The sequence below is a fragment of the Falco naumanni genome, chromosome 2, assembly GCF_017639655.2.
Source record: "Falco naumanni isolate bFalNau1 chromosome 2, bFalNau1.pat, whole genome shotgun sequence".
NCBI lineage: Eukaryota > Metazoa > Chordata > Aves > Falconiformes > Falconidae > Falco > Falco naumanni.
The window spans coordinates 101,693,533-101,713,549 of NC_054055.1; the positions used below are offsets into that span (position 1 = coordinate 101,693,533).

At 44.9% G+C, this 20,017-nt stretch overlaps 1 protein-coding gene across 6 annotated transcripts in view; it reads left to right on the forward strand.

The window, feature by feature from the left end:
* TIAM1 (TIAM Rac1 associated GEF 1) overlaps nt 1–20,017 on the forward strand; it is a 195,242-nt gene that overhangs the window by 84,804 nt on the left and 90,421 nt on the right. For 5 of the 6 annotated variants that reach the window (XM_040582819.1, XM_040582820.1, XM_040582815.1 and 2 more), the window contains one exon: nt 19,321–19,499. The exons of the other annotated variant lie outside the window; for it this stretch is intronic. The gene's annotated coding sequence lies outside the window, so the exon portion shown is untranslated. The remainder of the gene's footprint in view (nt 1–19,320; nt 19,500–20,017) is intronic. 6 annotated transcript variants of the gene reach the window in all.

The window sequence follows — 20,017 nt, forward strand, 5'->3', positions numbered from 1 at the left end:
TTTCTTGCCTGGCTGCTATCTACAGAAAGACGTTAGTCACATCGTAATGTTACTCAGAACTTGGTGCAGAAGGGAGAGACAGCAACTTCACGCCTTCCTGGCAGCGCTTGCTTTTCACTACCCTTTTTGCACCAGACGGTACTTGTTGCCATGGGTTTTTTAGAAAAATTCTCCAGAGTTCTCAGAAATTAATACATTTGTGCAGAGGCCTGTTCAATCTCTCTGCTTGCCTGCTTTCCCAGCTCCCTGCTGGAAAAGCTGGGAGGGTTGGCATGAGCGAGCCAGTGGGTGCTCAGGGCTGGACCACCCCACTGCTCCTGGAGCTTGGTGAGGCTCCCAGCCCCTGGAGCTCTTGAGAGGCAGAGATATGGGATGCTGGCAAATAAAAATAATTTTTTTACTGCTAAAGCTGGACCAAATTTCACGTTTAGAGTCTCCGTTAGTAAAATTGACAGAGCAATAAGAGGATTATCTTTGTCTGACCTCTCTTTTTAGACCTAATAGATGAACGCCGGAGGCCTGGGGTTCATATCCCACCATGCCTGACCTAAAATTTCTTGCAGTATTATCACAGAGTAATCGAGTGGGTCCTACAAGCCTGTATCAGACTAATTCTGGTCACGTCTTAAGGAGATGCATATGATTCCTTTAACTTCATTTTAGAGAGACCTTTTATGGGAAGCAAAATGACATTGTGGTTTTTGATACTCTGATGAAATTATGTGGTGTTGAGCTCAGCCCTTTCTGTCTAACTAGATATCTGTCACTACCATGTCACCTGCTTGAGCACCTCGCCTATATAAATGGATTTATTCTGACTTTATTTCAGTGATTGAGGAAAGTAATTTCTCCGTCTGTAAAAGGAGATTTGAGATGCAGGGAGATTTAAGATATTTGTGAATCTGTGGAATTAAGTTTGACAGTGGAGCCCTGTTGTAGTACCTTTGCTATAAGATACAGCCTTTGCTTAAGCTTCACAACTAAATAAACTGATCAACCTGTCAGAGAGCCTAGGTGCAGCACACTGAAATTCTTGGCTTGCAATTGATCAGAATTCTGTAGAATTTAAAAACTTAGAAAAAAGGGGTCCTCAGCTTTAAAGGCACATGCCCTTCTTTGAAAAACATCCCCCATGTGTCTGATCTGACTGTTCTAAAACGTTTTGGAATAGGTGAAAATAAGCGATGGTGCTAAGTGTGAAGAAAACAACAGAAACATTAACATGCCTGATGTAAGTACTGCAGGTTATTTCACCAGGCTAATAACAGAAAATAGGTCTACCTGATGGGACAGCATTGTATAACATTGAATTTATTCAGCAGTATGTGATCTGAAATGCTACTGGTTAGCATTAGGTGTTTCACTGTAAATCGTGGATTTGAGGACTCAGGCTTTCTGACTGTTTCTGGCTGAATGTGATTAACTCAATAGCTACACTTGAAAGCTGTTATTTTATTTTCATTATGGCATTGTAATAGTGCACAGAGGATTAAACAGAAATGTACATTAAGAGACTGAATTCTAAGAGCATGAGGCATACAGATCATGTGCCTGGGCTGGGTTATCATGATTTCTTACAGAAATTGAGTGGTTTTTTTTTTCACTAAGTGACCATTTATGCTTCCAGCTTCTCACAGACCAGTGCAGATAGCCATTTGCTTTAGGCTGTCATCAGAGATGCGTATGCATATGGGACTGTGCTGTTGGAGCTGGGCAGCCAACTCCTGAAGTTGTGAGGATGCTCAGAGGGCTGAGCCAGTCTTGTGTCCCTCTGGAAGTGCCTGAGGGTCCATAGACTCCCCAGATGAGAGTTTTCCTGCTTATAGTGAGGTTTCCCTGGCCTCCTTCAGCAACGTCAGTTTTAGTGGTAGCAAGAACACCAGTGGAGCTGATTTTCCTATGCAAAGGGTATTTAGCGGCAGCAGCAGAGGTCATTAATACCACCACATCGGTGTCTCTGCAGAATGGTTGTAAGAACTGACTTTTTTGGTTTGCTGCCAAAAAGTTGTACGGAGACCAGAGTTTAGGTTTCTTCATGCCTCTATCCTTCCCCTTACCTGAGAAGAGTTTGGGGTGCGCACTGGATTAGCCACAGGGCCATAGGATCCAGCTGGGGCATTAGCTCTGCGTTGAGCACTTGGTCCTGAATGCGCAGGAGAAAAGGTAGCTAAGGGTGTTGTCTTCTGTAATAACAAATTAAACTGGGCGCTGAGTCACTGACTGCCCGCAGCCGTCCGTACCGGTCCTCTGTTGGGAGTTACCGCCCTTGCAGCAGAGATGGTGAAATACAGCGTTAAGCCATACGGCTCAGCCTGTATTCCCAAGTTAAAATCAGAGCAGCGCACTTGGGTACAGCCATGGGAATGGTTTTAGCCACCGCACCCTAACCAGCCTACCTGTTGATAGTTATGATCCCTTGCTAATACGTGAAAATGCTAAGACAATGCAATGAAATCACAAAACGTAAGAGGAGAAAGGAGTAAATACAGCATTATTTGAATTTTATACTAATAAAAAATGATATTTTTAGGGTTTTGAATTTCACTTGAATGATGTGATGAAGTTCTTTTAGATGTTCTTAATGGAGCTAGCACTACAGTGTTTTTCTTTGCAGCAGGGTAATCCATAAAGCTGTACCAGATTTTTCTTCCAAGTCCTGTAGGTTATTCTTTTAATTAAAAATGCAGTAAATGTAAGTGCTTTTTTAAGTAAGAGAGTGTTGAAAATATTCTAAATACAACTCTTTGTTAGTCCAATGTACGACCATTTTAATTTAAAATCAACAAATGTTTCAGCTGGGTTTCCATAACAATTATTAGTTTTTAATTATTCCTGCCATTTTCCCTGATTAAAATGGAATTATTATACTTCTAATTCTAAATCTAATTCTGTTTACCGACTTGGCATGTAGAATTGCTTCTCAGCTTCTTTCATGAAAGGCACTGTAATCTTGGAAAAGCTGGATGGCTGTTGAATCTATGTTTCTTCATCTAGATTGATTTGGAAAATACTGGTAGAATTTTGAGCTTTTACTTAATGCTGGTCTAACTAACAACACATTAAAGTATTGAAGCCTGAAGCTGAAGCATCAAGTTAGTTTGTGTGACATCAGTCACAACTTCGTGGTCAATCTAGTCCAGGATGTCATTTTTGGTATCATGTCAGCTAAATGAAAATTTATGGTTAGCTGTCATGATATTGAATGTGATTTAGCCTGATTTATTCTTCTCTATATGCAAATTCAAACCCATTCCAGTGTGCACAGCCTGTACTTCCATGCAGTGGCTTTCAATATCTTTTGGTTCCTAAAAACTGTTCCAGCAGAGGCGTGTACCCCTTGGGAGGAGTCAGTGGGCAGCATGCTGTGTACTGTAGCAGCTGTGGCCGTGCTTTCCCTGTCCCCTGGATTCCCATGGGCTGCTGCAGAGACCACAGCTCGAAACCCACCGGACAGGCTGCCGAGGCGTTCAAACACGCGGGCTTGAGTTACCACTCCTGTGCCATGGCCTGGGCTGGCTTTAGTGTTTCAAGTTGTCACTTGCGTACCTTCAGGTAGTGCAAGAATGGTCCTTGAGAATTATATCCTTTCTGTAGGATTTTATCAACATGTTACACTTGGCACAGCAAAGGAATCAATGAAGTTAACGTTTTGGTTTTTTATTTTTATGGTAGTACTAAAGAACTGTGTTCGCTGTTGTTCAGTTTTGTTATTTAATGCTTGCCTTAAATACAGGCTAAGTTAGACAATATGTACAGTGGGACATCTTATCTGTTCACACCATGTGGCATTCTTCTGAATATTTCCCTCAGACTCCCTTAATGAATTAATTGGGCAAAATCACCCAGAGCAGACAAAAAATTGCTTCATTTTGATGGATCATGTCTTAAGCGAGGTACACTGCAAGAAAATGTCTAAGTAGCATTCTTATGGGATCAACAATTCATAATTCAATTTAGTCTGAAGTCACTGGCTGACAGTTTAAACTGAGAGCTGTCCTTATGTCTCCATTAATCTTCATCTGAAAGCTCCCTGGAAAAAAATGCCAGCCTGGGGATGGCTTCGTTGCCGATAGGTGTGTTAGCAATCCTTGCTTTGCATTGATCTGCTCTTCAAGCCGCTTGCTTGAATTATGGGTTAATTCTGTCTGGAATTCTGCATAATTTTTTAATCTTGTTTCTTTTAATAAAGTCACTTGTCAGGGTGGTATCTGAAATAATGACCTTGATGTAGTACTGCGGGACAATACTTAACTTCAGTTACGTGAGTGTTCATATAAATAATATCCCTTGAGTCTGGTGGGAGACAATTTCCATTACAGCAGTGCTGGGCTTTGCTCAGGTCTCCTATTTTAGCATTTAAACATCTTCCTTGTTAGTGGACATAGGATTTCTACAGGGGAAAAGAAGCTGGATTCTGGAAATACTGCATAAACAAATTATTTGGCAAGCAGGATGCTGCTGGGTTTTCCCTGCTTGTTAAAAGTTCCAGTAAAAAAAGTCTCCTGATGATACAGAAATATCCCAGAATATGGGCTTGGTCATAAGACACAGGGAGCCAAAGCAGGGCCGTGCCTTTTCCCTTTGAAGCACCATCCTGCCTATGTTTGCACTTTCTGCATTTTTCATGATGTATGGACAAAGAAATGTTGGGCTAAGTTTCCTGAAAACAAAGGGGTGAATGAATAAAGTCTTTTTCTCTTTTATTCCTGAAACTGGTTATTGGCCCTTTTTTTTTTTTTTTTCCATAAGCCTGTTAGGTTAGGCTTTAAAAAACAAACCCCAAACCCCAAACAATACAGTAAACCCCAGAGCGCTGGAGCAGGTGTTGCACACTTGTTAAGACAAGTATAGGACTCGCTTCCTCTTCGAAACACGGCTGGATGTCAGGCTTTAAGGAGGAAGATCAAAATGGAACTATTGAACATAAACTTAACAAGGTCGGCCCTGTGCCCTAAAGTTGCGTACTTACGTGCGGTGTTGTAAGAAGAGCAGGTTATTAACCTTGCTGAGCTCCCGCGAGCACATACAAATCCCCGCACAAAACCTTCCTAGAGTTTTCCCGGCCTTTTTGCTCATTAGGAAGATTAACTGCAATCCCTTTCTTTTCCCCTTGCATTCCGATATTCCAGATCTGGTTAGCTGCCTTATGGACTGGGTTTTTCTCAATGCTTTGTGCCTTGAATTAAGCGCCAGCTTTTATGAATGGCTCCACGAGGTGCACTTGTATTACTCGGCAGAGTTGGCATGGCTTTCTACCTGCCCACAACTAAATGATTCTTGTGAAGATTTTTCCCTGCCAGCGTTACACAACTCCATGTTGCAGTATTGGTTAAAGCCATTCAGATAGCCTTTTTTTTGGCATATCAGAGATGCTAAGAAAAGGTTTCAGCACATTAAGTGCATGCTTCCACGGGGTGCCCCAAGAGTTGTTTGACTGAAAGTGTGAACCCAGCAGCCTGGGATGCACGTGGATGCAGGTTTGGCCAGAGCTTCCTGCATCTTCTGTGTAAACAAACTTTTTTTTTTTTTTTTTTTAATTTCATCTCCATGTTCAGATTTCACCTGGGGCATTTTTCCTTCTTGATGTGGAAGCTGTCAGCAGACACCTCCACCTAATTTGTCAGTGGGGCTGGTGGAAGCTGTTTCCCTTGAAAAGTTCAGGGTGCCCATTGTGTAGAATGTTTTGCAGTCACGCTGTGCTGGGTAAAGTACATGGCAGGGCAGACTTTGCAAGCTGAAGCGGAAAGGTACCCTGCAAAGGCCATTATCCATTCCTTTTCATGGTTGGTTGTTTTGGTTTTTTTAAGAGGCAGAGAATACATTCAGGCATGTTAAAACCTGCGTGAGAAGTGATAGCGGAGTGCCTCCCTCCTTTCCCACAGCTGGGTGTAGATAAGGTGCACCAAACCATGTGTCTGGCTTCTTTTGTTTGCAGCCCTCTCCCACAGGGGCTGCTGCACAGCCTCTGCTTTGAGATGGAGAGGGGCAAGGTGGGCGAGGGGCAGTTTGCTTCCTTTCCTCCACCTGTGGCACACAAGCAGAACTGGTACCCATGGGCAACACCAGTGCCCGTCCCTGTCCCCATCCTGGGGGTCATCCCCCACTCACCACACTGCTTGCTGCTGAGCCCTAAACCGCTGGGCCGGTGGTGCATGGAGCCCTTTCCCTGCCCTGCCACCCCGTCCCAGGGAATCAGGTCTGCACCAAAAGCCACCTTCTTCCCGCTGTTCCTCCATCTGGTCAAATCACTCAGACTTTTCCAGGTAAAGCAGAGCTCATGGTGAATGGGGGTGGTAGAAACTGGCCTCAAACCATATTTCCAGCTGTAGTATTTTATTTGTTTCATTTCAAATGCGTTGCAGACATGTCTGGTTTAAATTACTTCTCCCTGCTGTGCTGATAAGTGGTCAGGCTAAACAATATCCCGCGTATTAATCGGTGCAGTGGGATTTCGGGTGATGCTTGGAGGAGCGTCCCTCTTGTTTTGAACATTAAGTTACTCTTCAAATGTTTTTATCATCTTTAAAAGCTACTTACTGCCTGTGTACATAATTATTAATCAGTAATTAAATGAACCCTGCAAGTTGGTGGATCTGTCTGAAACACTGTGAATAAAGGAAGCCCACCAGGTTTCTGTATCTTTTGTACGTATAAGCCTCCTGAACAAACGACCTGACAGAAGTCCCACAAAAATGTCACAGTTAATGGACTTACTGTTTGCTACACCGTATAAGATTACAGAAATAGAAGTGGCTAATTGCAACCTTACAGATGTCACCAGGAGGATGGTGTAGTGGATGCTACAGCCTGTGAGGGCTGAAAGGAGGGATGATTTTTCTCCAGCCTGCGCTGTCTCCATTTGGCTGTCAAAGCAATGAACACTTTTTACAGAGAAGGAAGAGTGTTTGGTTGCTTTTTGGGTTTCCTGCCTGAACGTAGCTGCTGTGGGAATTTCAGGTATTTAAAAAAACCTGTATATAAGATGTTAAAAAAGGTGTTTTCAAAATGTCAGAATGCTTACTGTGAGTTTCCTTTGAAGGACTTCTTGGTTTTTTTTCCTTAAATGGAAAAGTGAGATGTGCTGCCTTGGGACTGCTACCTGGGGCGATGCTGGGAACTGGCAGCTGTGGAGGGGAGCAGGCGCCGCTGCCTTTGCTTCATCCTCCTCCTCCTCCTCACTAAGGCTGTCAGGTCTCCTGGGGCAGAGCAAGGAGAAGGGGAGGAGGAGGAGGAGAAAGGAGGAGGAGAAGGAGCCTTCCCCACAGCCAAACCCTCGTGGGACAACCCCTGAGAGAAGGGCGAGTGGTGCTGGCTTTAGAAGCTCACACACAGCCCAGCTGGTGGGGGGACTGTGGGCCAGAAAAGGGTGCCAAAAATGACCACTGAGGAAATGTTTTTTAGAAAAGTCAGAGAAATAGCATCTGGTTTCTCTGTTCTTTGCTCCCTTTTACCTTTTCTTTTTTTGGTGTGAAAGTTACGTGCATGAGGCAAAGAAGAACTTCCTATTGCAATTCAGAAATGGCAGAAGCAGGGCTGAACTTTTTGGGTTTGCGTGCGACACTTCAAACCTGATTACTTCTTTGGGGGCCTGATCCAAAGCCCATTGAATTAATTTGCCACTGATTTCACTAAGGCTTTTGGGCAAAGTGTTTAAGAGAGCTGTTATTTCTGCAGGCGGGAGGCTTGCTGGATCACTCGTGTGGCAGCTTGTTCTGAGTGAGACCGGTATGCATAAGCTCAACAGCTTCCTTTTGAAGAAAAGGATGGTGTCAGCACTGTGGAGGGAGACACTTTTTCTTCCCCTACCAGACCTGACGTTTCTGCCCACCCTTGGCGTAGCCAGAAGCTGGCAGCCTCGCAGACAAGAAGCAATCGGCTGTGGTATCGCAAAAAGGAGAGCATTTGTGTTGCCGAGTGTTGCAACGACCTGAGGCTGCTTGGAGCAGCCCAGGTTTTGCGCAACAGGGACCAACAGAGAAAAGAGTGACTTTACCTTCTTAGGGAGCTGAGAGCAGCCGGGCTGGCTGGCAGAGGAATGAAGAAAAGCATCGCGCTGCTGAGGGCAGGCACAGAAGGGGGGTGCAGCGAAGCCAGAGACCTTTTAACAGCACATCGCCAGTGTGGTGCACCAGCGCAGCCTCCTTGCAGTGGTACAAAGCCTTCTTCATGCGGCTGGCGCTTACGCCAGCAAAACAGTGCTTTTGCTGGAAGAGCTTACTCTAAGCTTGTTTTTCTTTTTTTGGGAAAAAAAAAAAGTCTTACTATAAGTCATGTCACAGTTTTGCTCCTATAACTGTATTGCAGTGGCCTCTGCAGGCATAACCAGAGGCCATGCTCCATCAAATTTGTGACTGACATAGCTGTGGTGGCAAATATTTTTAATGTAGATCTGGCCTCAATTTTGAGACTGCTTAGATTCCTGCACCGCACAGAGCTGTCTTCCCTCCTGTAATGTACAGAAGATAACTTTTTGAGAGAGACTTTGTAGGAGTTGGTTGAAAACTGTAAATGATAAAAGTGCAAAACATTGGCTTTTTTTCCCCCTCCTCCTCTTTTCATGTACATATGTTGACTCTGAAAAGTGGTGGGAAAAAACCAAGTAAATAAGTGGAGGAGGGAATTGCATTTGAGATATTTTGATTTCACTCTTGCGTGTCCTTAAGAGATGTGCAGCCCATCAGTGCTGAGTGATAAGGTGATCGTTTATGAAGGGAAGACTGTCTGTAATGGCAAAACACCCAGAGGTCAACAGAGCATCTGTAGGGCAGACTCTGTACTAGCGGTCTGAAAACTTCAACGGTAAAGACCTCTGAACCAGCACAAAGAATGCTGTCTTGCAAAAAGAGGTGCAAAGGCTGGTGCAGCACTGCAAAACCAGGGAGTCTTTGGTTAGCTCAGTTGTAAAGATGACCTTTGCTTCTCTCTTGTGGCCCCCCTTTAAAGGGCTTCCCTTTAAAATTCCCCTTTAAAATGGCAGTAGTCTTTTCTTTGTCTTGGATGTATATCCACTCGCTACAAAAAAGAAGTTACTCCTTCTACCCGAGGTCTGTAGGATCAGCGTAGAGGTACGGTGAGGCTGCAGCTGCTGGTGGAGTAGAAGGCACGGGAGAGTCACCTCTCCTGGTGGCTTTGGCACAGGACAGAGGAAACATGGATTTCAAGAGGACTGAAATTCAGGCTCCCTGATGCTATTTTTAACATTCATTTGAGTAAAAATTACTTTTGTCTGGTAACACAGTGGGGGCTGTGTGCGTACGGACAAAAATGGTGCTGGGAAATGACTGGGCACGTGTGGTCCTTTCCTGCAGCTTGGAGATCACTCCGTTTGTCCGACAGGTGCCGTTCATGTGAATTCAGGAACTGTTGTGAGCTCAGGTGGGCTGCATAATTCACTTGCAGTGTGGGCATAGGTGAATGTGGTCAGTGTGTCTGCAAATACACCGTGTGTACATTTACTGCAATTTTTATTTTCATTTGAGCTGGGAATGATGCCACAGAAAATATCAGTAGCTTTCTCAGCTACTAAAATCATCTACCACTCTTTAAATTTAAAGAGGAAACTGGTTATTTTCTTTTAGGACTATTTTGGGCCACGTAGCAGCGTGAAGCATTGAAATGATGGAATGACACTTACAACTGCTGAAAATATCAAGTGCTGTGTAGATTTACTGTGTCTTCATTTGATGGTGTGGCTGATATTTCACCAGCCTGGCATTTTTGAAGAGGTGCAGCTATTGTTTTGTGAGAAGTTTGCATTTCTAATGCATGCTTTAAAATTCCTAAAAAATCCCACTTCATGCTTTAGCACCGTATTATATTTCATTTATGTGACTATACCCCACAGTAACTGCTAGAGGTAAGAAAAACCATGTCTTATAAATATTAAGGTAGAACATTTTATTAGTGACCTTCTTTTATAAAAAAAGGCATTGAACCAGAGCTGACAGTAAGCAGTTTTCCAGCAACGCTCTGGTTGTGCTTCACTTGGGCGGCATCTGTAGAGCTGGCTCTAATAAGTTGCTCTGCTGGGTGACTTTCCAGTAATGTTTCACTTCAGGCTAGGCAATCAATTTTTCTTTTCTGGTGAATGGCTTATTCACTGAAATGTGGTTTGTGAGTTTGGGACAACTAAGAAACTCTGGAGCCAGTTATAAGCAGTGGAGGGCCATAGTCAAGTGATACTGCATCGTTGGAGCTCCCAGGCAGGATTAGGCAGACACGTGGCAGGATCCGAGGCTCTGAGTGATCGCTACAACTACAGATTTGACTTAAATTCACTCAGCATTCTTAACTGAAAACTTAATTGTGAGACAGACTACTGAAGTAGAAAAAGAGTGGCTTCCCCACCCTCACCCCTGCACATGTGCATGCAGCCGTGTGCTGCTTTCCATCCTATCTATACCCAAGAGGATGTCACTCCTCCAAAACCAGGGAGATACAGATGGAAGTCCTCTGTCTGATGAGCCTAAAATCTCCATTTTTCACCTCTCCTGTGGGACGCACCTTCACAGGAGGCTTTCTTGAGTTACTATATTATTGGATGTTCTTGGAACAGGTGTCCTCGGTTTGTCTTGTAACTAGTTGCTTATGCTTTTTGTATCATATTTAAATATTGAGGCACTAAGAGAAAGTGAGAGCCTGGTGGTGGAAAATTCTCACCTAGGATTTGGAAGACCTCTCCTTGCACCTTCTCTGGTGACACTTGTTGAATGGTTTTCTGAAGAAGAACTGAAGCTCTTTTTGGCATTCTGCTCCTGTAGGATGTCAGGAGCTCAAAGGTACAAGACCCACAGCTGGTCATCTGGCAGTGCTGGCTTTGCACTAATTGCAGGTAGCTTATGTGTGCCAGCAACAACATTTTACCTTTATTGACCATAGTTTGCAAAGCCAGAGAACTGGAGCCAACTACTGTGGTTGCCAAACTATAGAAGATCAGTCCAAAGCATCAATATGTTACTTTTTTCATATTGCTCAGGAACAGCTCGAGTTTCACATCTTTTGAAAGGACGAGCTCTCTCCCTTGATGCAACTGTGCTCCCTGGATCCCACTAAAGTTGGTCAGTTCGTGAAATCCAGGGCAGTAATCATCTGAACAAGTCAGCTGGATCCACTGGGGTCGCTTGGTGCACAGAGCTGCCTCTTTGCTACGTGCTTGGTTCCCATTTGACTGCAGTTTTGTTATTCCACAGGCAAAGTTCAAGCTGTCTAAGAGAATTAATTGTGCAAAACTTGGGTAGTCTTCAGTCCTTGTCCATTGACACTTGTCTGAGAGAGAGACTGCCCTGGCTTGTTCCTTCAACTCCTGGGGCCAGCGCCAGCTGGGGACCTGCCTGCTGTGCATCTCTTGTCATGGGAGATTCCATGCACATGCTGGGGGCTGGCTGCTTTTGGGCAGGTCTCTGCTTGAGCCGAGTACCAGGGACTGCTGCCTGACTTGAGGCCATTTGTGAAGGGGAGAGGGAGCGGGAGGAAGGCATAGGCTATTTTAACCTTGCCTTGCTTGTTTTGTTAGGATGAAATTACTATGAATACAACTATTTGAATTTACGATTTTTTTAACCTACCCTTTTCTGCCTGTGAACATAAATCACATCCTTTTTTAGCCTCTTGTTTTGCCACATGAGACAATCCTGTTGTTTTCACCTCTCAGAGTGAAGCTCAATGCTTCATTGTGTCTGCCTTGCTTTTCTTGAAGGTAGTCTGGCCTGTATTAACCTTTGCCGTGGATGACGAGGATTGCACATGTTATTCCAGATGAGGTCAATGTCTTCTGTGGCAACACTGACTCCTGTTTCTCCTGGGCAAGTCTTGCTTGGTGCATCTTTTGATTACATTTGCTTTTTCATCATTTTTATCACATCGGGAGTTTATTGTCCTCTGGGATCAATACAAGACAAAAGGTTTTTCTGTACTGTGACTTTTTCTAGCTTTGTGTCATCAGCACAAGTCACTGGTACATTTTTTACTTTGTGTGTCATCATTGAAAACATTAAAAAACCTGGTTCCTTTAGCCAGATAATTCTCCTTTCAGCACAGCCTCTTTGCAAAGTTTCTTACGCATATCATAATTCCTATGCCAGTTTTTGTCATCTTCATCTTAACTAGTAGTTTCCTGGAAAGGTATCTTCTGCCCTTTCCTCCCCTGGAAAATAGGTCATTTTGCTGGAGAAAGCAGAGTAACATGCCACAACCCATACTGCATTTTATTCGGTTTCCCGTTCCTTCCCTTGTCATTCCCTGTTCTGTCTCTCAGATGTGCTCGCCAGCCTTGCATGCCGTTGAGGCCAGACAGATGGATATGTCATTGCTGGGATCACTTGTTCTCCAGTCTCGGGCAGGATCCTGATCCACGGGTTTTAATCTAAAAATTCTTGTCCATATCCCTGTGGTTGCTTGCACCGCTTTTCTCATAGCTTTGGGATGCAGATTCAAAACTCCTGCTGACTGGCACATTTTGAACGCTTTGATTTTTGCTCCTCAGATACCTCAGATGTGGTGATTTACGTGCCTTGCTCCCCCATGCCCTTACTGAAAATGAAGGCATAACATTCATTTTATTTTGAGGCCACATCCAGGGCTTGGTTCAGTGACAGGCTTCAGCTTTCCATCACAAAGCCTCCTTAGCCTGATTTCTGGTAGTTTTGGCTTTTCCTCTCAAAAACATTTGCCGATCGGTTGTCTTCCCCACTCCATGGCAGGGCTCTTTGCTCCCTGGCCTGTTCCGGGGGTGGGGGGCTCACCCCCTGAGCCCTGAGGGTGTCTTCCCCCGGGATTACCATCCCTCATGGGTTTTGCCCCCTCTTAATTAAAGAAGCAACACCCAGGCTGCGGCCTTTGGTGTTGTGTGTTCCTGCCGTGGGGAAGAGCTATCAGCAGGAGCTGTGTCAGGAGATGTGATGTGCGAGTTGTGACTAAAACCGGTAGACCCAGATAAACCTAACTGCAACGTGGATACATCTCTGCGACAGCGTTTGAGTGATCAGGTTCTGTCAGGACGTGCAAGATAAAATCTGAATGCTTAATTTAACTTTGACAGTGCCAAGCTGGTGCAGACCAGCCGAGTTTTGCATGGATGTTTTCTTTTTTTTCTGCTGGAGGAACAGCAAGGTCTTATACTATGGTAATGCTAGGCTGAGAAACCTGCTCTGTTGCGGTTGATACCATCACACTAGGTGAAAACAGCAGCCACTTGGTCATATGCTCGCTTTCCTCTCCTCTCCTCTCCTCCCAGGCTCTGAATAAACAGCAGTTGTAATTCCCAGTGCTGGGTTTTGTGAAGCAGGGCTGCCTCTTCACCTGGGGCTCCTTTTTGTTTCTCCCGTCCCCTCCGGCAGCACCAGTGGGAGCACTCAGTGCAGGCTGAGGCTGGCAGTCCTATTTTTTTGGCCTGGGTGAACTGCTGTCCCAAGCATCTGCACCTCGCCCTGTCCCACTAACATCTCTGCCTGGCCCTGTCCCGCCAGAGCAACCAGACTGTGGTGTTGCTGACACACCAGGCAATAAGCTCTCTTATTTTCAGGAAGAATGGGATGTTTAACGTGTGCTTTCTGCTGGTTAAACATGGCGTTCCTGCTTGGAGTCACCCAGTGCCCTTTTAAATCGGGGATATGGCCATCTTGGGTCTCTCTGCAGCTGATGAGAGCGCTGTGTTCACACTTCACAGAGGAAAAGGAGCTGTGGGAAGTATCTCTGGCTCGCCCGGGCTGCACATGAGGCAGGCTGCTGGGCAGGAATCGAGCCCTGCTGCTGGCGGGTCTCCCCCCTAGCCCGGCACACTAGCCCTGGCAAACAATTTCAGTGAGGGCTGAATCCTGTGAGGTACTGATTTAAAGGCAGGAGCTCATGGGGAGAGAAACTGGTACCAAAACATCTGCAAGGCAGGCTATAAACTTAAAAGGACATCCTCCGTTTCAGTACTTTTCCTTATTATGCTTCCCTTGTGGCCTCATGAAGGAAGTTGTTACTTTTACGTCCTTTCTACTAATTATAAAGCATACTTTAAAACGGTTTTGTACCTCATTCTCTGTCAGAGTGAGTGCAACGAAAATGTGAAAGCTGCTCTGATCGTGCGTTTGCCCAGTTTTGATTTGCCACCTGTTTTTCTGTAGACCTCTGGAATCCCTCCCCGGTACTTAAGTTGGGGTATCTAAAATTAGATACTTGTCTTCATATCTCAGGCACTATCTTAATGATCTGTGTGAGGTCTTCGGCACTGCTTGAAAATCAGGTTATTCAGCTCTGTGCTTAAGTGAGGATATACACTAAATGCTTCCTCTCCAATTCCCCCTCCCCGAATTATTGGCCTTAATTTTTTTCCACAGCATTTTAATCCTTCACATCCTGCCTCAGCATCTGCCTGGTCACTCAAGCCAAGAGTTTCAATTTTTATCGCCGAGACCGTGGCACAAGGTGATTCTTCTGTGCATGAACAGTCTGCCATGTCCCACTCCGCTTCTCCCTCCTCCCTCCTCCAGCTGCCCATCCTCAGCTGCACGGTGAGAGCTCTGATGGATCAGTCTGGGGCTCTATCTCCTGGTCTGAACAGTTTCTTGTTACTTCTAAATAATAAAGGGGCTTTTTAATGCATTTGGCACGTCCCATCCTCATTGTGTATCAGCAGTTTTCTGCTCATTTGGCACAACCGTGAAGTTCTTTTCAAGCAAAGTGTAATAACAATAATGTATAACCTAAAGGTAAACAAACAAACCACACCTTATTTTTATTTCAGCTGCATTTTGGGCATTCTTTTTACTTTTTTAAGTAACACATAAATGCACATGCAGTCCTTGTAGCTACCTTTCTCATTCTCGTCCTTCATGAAGGCCAAGTGGGCTCCTTCTTCCCTGCAGCTCCCTCGTGACTTAGCGCTGGCTGCAGCTCCCCGGAGCAGGTTATAAAACCCCTCTGCTCCCAGGACGCAGTGCGCAAGCTGCTGTTCATCTGCCCCACAGGCTCCAGGGAGTTGCCCTTGTGGCTTCCCATAGATTTACTTGTGTCTGATGATCTGAAATTAGAATCCTTCCCCTGCTTTGCCCTTTTCTGTAAACGAGTAAAACCTTGCAGATTTCCCCTAGGGAAGAAAAGGGGATTTTCCCACCATTAAAAATAAAAGGGAGGGGAAGGAGAATGACTTAAAACACATTCAGATACTTGTAAAAATGATTAAAAACCAAACAAACCCACAGCCGTGTCAATTATTCACATCCCCTTGTATAAATATAGAGACCCTGAAGAGGGGCTTTCCCTTGGGCTACCTGCTCTTATCTTCCATTAATTTATTACCGAGGCTCCATGGTGCTTTGTCAGTGCCGTGCTTCTGGTTTTGTTGTCTTTAGCTGGGATTTGGGGATGGCTGACTGTCAGGTATATGGAAGTTTTAGGTCTGGCGGACCTTCCTCCCTCCCTCTCTTTTTGCCTTTTCTTTCCTCCCTTAGAAATTCTCATAGGTGTGGTGCTACAGCTGGAGGAACAAGGCTTCCCACATCTTTCCTTTATGAGTTCTCCACAAAGAGAACGTGGGTTTATTTTTCTTTCCCCTCCTCTTCATCTGGAACGCTCACCCAGCATTGTTCTCCTAACCGTGACAGACGCAGAGGTTGCGTGTTAGTGGGACAGCTGCAAAGAGGTTTTGCAGTTGCAGCTTTGCTGACCAATTCTTGCTGATGTCTGGATGGTCCCTACAACCTTGTTTGTATCCAGCCCTGTCACAGAAAGCCATCTCAGACAGAGATCTAGGTACAAGCAGCCTCCCTCCCTCCCTCCCTCCCTCCCTCCCTCCCTCCCTTCCTTCCTTCCTTCCAGCCACCCACCCACCCACCCATCTCCTGTGGGTTGCAGTGGTTCATTTTGTGGAGGGTGTCCCAGGGGCATGGGACGGGAAGAGCCAGAGTTGTCAGCACACCAGGACCCTGGAGCGTACTAGAGCATTTACCTTCTTCTCGGGGTGGATGATTTGATAGATTGATTTCGGCAGCAATTCATGTTAACTAGAGGTAATACAGGCTAACAAAATGTGGCCTCCAGTTACAAATAAAGGGCCTGATTCTCCATCTCAGGAGACAGGATCGAACACTGGAGTTACAATGGCACGGAACTGGGACTGTGGGTGGGGAATACAGCCCAGAGCCACTGATTAATATTAAATAGTTTCTGTACGAAATGACTGCTGCTTTCTGTCTATGTGTATACATCCTGATGGTTTATGGTAGAATTACCGAGAGCTTCTCCAAGCCTTCTCAAAATGAGGATTTACTGAATGACCAACTGATCTCGCATCTGCAGTTGCATTTGGAATCTGACAAAAATGATGCATCCTAATATCAAAAAGTAAAAATAGAATTAAAATAGAGCTGTCATCCTTCTATCCAACTTTTCATGTTCCCTGGACAAGGGGATATACTTGCATACTAATTTTTCCTTGCTGGAAAGGAAGGGTTCTGCTTTGAAAAGGAGGTTTTAAGAAAACGACAGTTTCTGTATTTTTTTGTTCATTAATGTTCATGTCAGGTGACAGCAAGCAAAAAGAAAACAGGTGTGCTGTTTTTTTTCCTAATCTCTTGGCATTGCAAACTACTCCCAGCTTGTGAAAGTCAAACCTCTCTTTGCTGTACCTAGAATCACAGGTAGCAGATGTGAATAACAAGGTGCTCCTTTAATATATTTTTCTTCCATACTATGCATTCATTTAATCCATTTGTGGTGGTTTGCTGCGAGCTTCCTCAGTTTGGATTGACTTAAGTTGCTGTGTGATTAGCCCTGTGGGAACTCCTTGGCCTGATTTTTCTAGGCGCTCTTTTGTGGCTATGAAATAAGTACAGCTGTGCTACTTCCAGACTTTCAAAGAACAAGAGGAGTTGCATTGACATATGTAGACATCGGCATACATGCATGCATACATGCATCACAGATATATATGTATGTGTGTATGCACACATGTTTGCAGGAGTCAGCTCTAGGAGTGAATATTTTGTCTTGAGCGTAGAAGTTCGAAAATCCTCATTTGATGTTTCTTTTTTAATGACATGAACTGTTCCATGTGTGAATGTTTGTAACTGTCCATCTACCCTGAGAGCAGTTACTGGTGAGTTACCAGTGGTCTGAATGTGCGGTCAGGTTCCCTCCTGGCCAGGCTCTGCTGACAGAGCAAGCGCCCACAGGAGCAAACCCATCCTGCTCGGGGAAGGGCTCTGTGCTGGGAAGCAAACCATCGAGCTGTGCTCGTGTTTGCTTCTGCCTTTCCTCCTGATGGAGAAACACGGACATCCCTTCCTGCAAGACCTTTTTGGAGGGAAACCCTTGTCTGAGGCTGCTTCAGCACTGCAGACCTCCAGAACTTCTGCTACAGCAGAGCCTGGGCTGCTGGGATGAACCAGGCAGCTTGGGGGCGAGGACCGTTCCAGTGTGTATGAATGGCAGACAAAGAGAAATATGAAAAACTTATATTCTTCTTGAAAAGTATGACTTGATTTCATTTGGAAAAGACTCTGCAAGTTGTAAAAGTTAATAGGAATAGAGCTTTTCAGGAAAGAATCCGTCAGTAATGATAAATCCTTCTCTTCTGGAGGAGCTGTGCGTGCATAGTCTCATCTGTTCGTGGCAAAGGATATTGCCAGCTCTTCAAATGTATGGGAATGTGGTGAGGATATGGATAATGCAGTATACAGCTGTAAACATCTACTCTAGATCTTCCCACCTTTTGAAAAAATGAATGCAAGAAGAGTATGTTTTTTGTTGGAGGAGCACAGGCGGTGTGTGGAGCGGGTGGCATAGATTGTTTCTCACAGAAGTGACCAGAGTTCGTTTCAGCTCGGAGCAGATTTTTCTGACTTACAAACTCCTCAAAAGCTGCTTCAGGATGGAAAATTTGGTAAAACGCTTGGCCTGATCTGTTTTTTTCTCCTTTGGACAAGTTTTCTGGGGCAGCAGCAGGCAGATCTGAAAAAAGATTTGGAGGTGAGGAAAGCACATCGCAGGGTTGCTTGTCGTGCGGTGGGATGCAGGTGGGAAGCCTCTTGCCTGTAGGACCTTGTTTGTCAGCAGGATTCCCATCTTGCAAATTATTGGCAGCTGGTATGGTAATGAGTCCATTTCAATATAAATGAGCTTCATTTTATTAATTTCTGCCAGCTCCTGAGCAATTCATGAACTGTTTTTCAGATCTCAACCAACAGCTTGGGGGAAGAGAGGGAGGTGGGGACTGGAGAGGGGAACATGAAGGAGGAGAAAGAAAATGAGAATGTTTTTAATTTCGAAAGGAGACGGTGACTCTCATCTCTTTTGAGAATCCAGCCAAGAGTGAGGATCACAATTTCCCCACCAAGCAGCTCTAATAACATGAAGGGCATCTATAGTCTCTCCCAAGGTTTTTGTTCCTTGAGACTTTTGGAAAAGTTTATAACTCAGAGCTCTGCGTGCTGTGTTGAGCTGATGTTTCACTGCCAGTGTTTGGCAGGGAGAAGGGGAAGTTGGTGGCTTGAGAGCTGGCTTGGCCAGCGTACCCAGCCCTCAGGTGAGCCTGTGTTCTTGGTATCTCGCAGGACTGGACCTTGAGCTGGTGTACTCGCAAGGGAGCTTGCCAGCGGTGTCAGGCCAAGAAAGGGCTGGGATTTGGTACCCACACGAGTGCATGCATGTGCGTAACTTGAGGGCTATTCTTATGACTTGTCTTAGGTCTAAATAAGTGCAGACTGGTCTTCTGTATCCATGCCTAAGTGAATGCAATTAACCCGATGATCCTTTCACCATGTGCAAAAATGCATGTAAATGCTCTGCCCTGCATGTCTGATTCGCCCTTGAAAAATGTTAATGAAATCCCTGCTTGTACAACCACCCTTTTTGTAAATTAGGCAGTCTGTGCAGAGAAATCTTCTCTGAGGTCTTCCAGTTCTGGGCCTGTTCCCTGGGCAGTTGGGTCACCTCTTCTGCCAGGAGTTAAACCCTGGTTTATTGGAAGGTGCCTTTCTTGATAGTCATCTTCAGACGCAGGTGTGGTTTTGGACCTGAGGTTTTCTAGCCCTGCCTGAGACAGACTGACCTCAGCAGGGGCATGTTGATGTCTCTGGGGATTTTTATTGTACAAGGTGGTGGGAAGAGGAACTCTCTGTGTTCTGTAGTTTGGGCTGGTGGTGCTTGACTGGGTTTTTCATTTATTCTGTCATCATCGGATTTCATCATTCAAACTTGAGCACAGCATTCACATGCTGTATTGCACAGCGTTTCTTAGGTAAGTGATAACAGGACCTGGCAGAAGAACGTCCTCCTGTATAGCCGTTCCTGCTAACCCTTTGTCTGATTTTTTTTCTCTCCCCTCTTTCTCCCCAGGTTTTTGGCATATAGTCATAGACTCTGACGCGAGAGTAATGGAGTCGCTGAGTGGCAGGTGCTGACAGCTTCTGCAGTCCCAGTAACTGTTCATTTTGGTATCATTTGCAATTCTATACCTCTAAATGCCACAGCTCTCTGGGGGAAGGTTGCGCTGGATACTAGTACTGCCTCAGAAGGTACATGTGTGTCCATATATTTTTCTTTAGGACTTTGCTGTGTTGTATAATGGTTCGCGGGAGGGGAAAAAATGGATAGCTGCATGTGGTTTATGGTTACACCCGTTTAGCAATACAAAGGCATTTGAATGGCCATCAAGCAGCTCCTGGTGACATCCCTTCCTCCCTCTCTCCTCCTTACTTGAATAGCCTGCAGGGCCTTTTTGGAGCCCATCCCATGATTTAACATATGCGAGAGCAGCTTACAGAAAAGAAATGGCTGCTTAAAAGGTTCTGATTTGAAAACAATTAAATATGCTGCTGGAGTTTCCGAAGAAACTCAAAGGCTTACTGTGGAATTTCAGCCTCTCTCTTGCCCTTTTGAAAAAGCACATTTTAATTACAATAAAATGTGTATGTTCACACTTGGTTATTAGTCTTGTACATTTTTCTGTGTGGTTCTTGTGAGTTCAGTAAAAGTCTTTGTTGTTGGCTGGCAGATTTTAGCAAAAGTTTATTTCTGTAGGCTCATTGCTTGC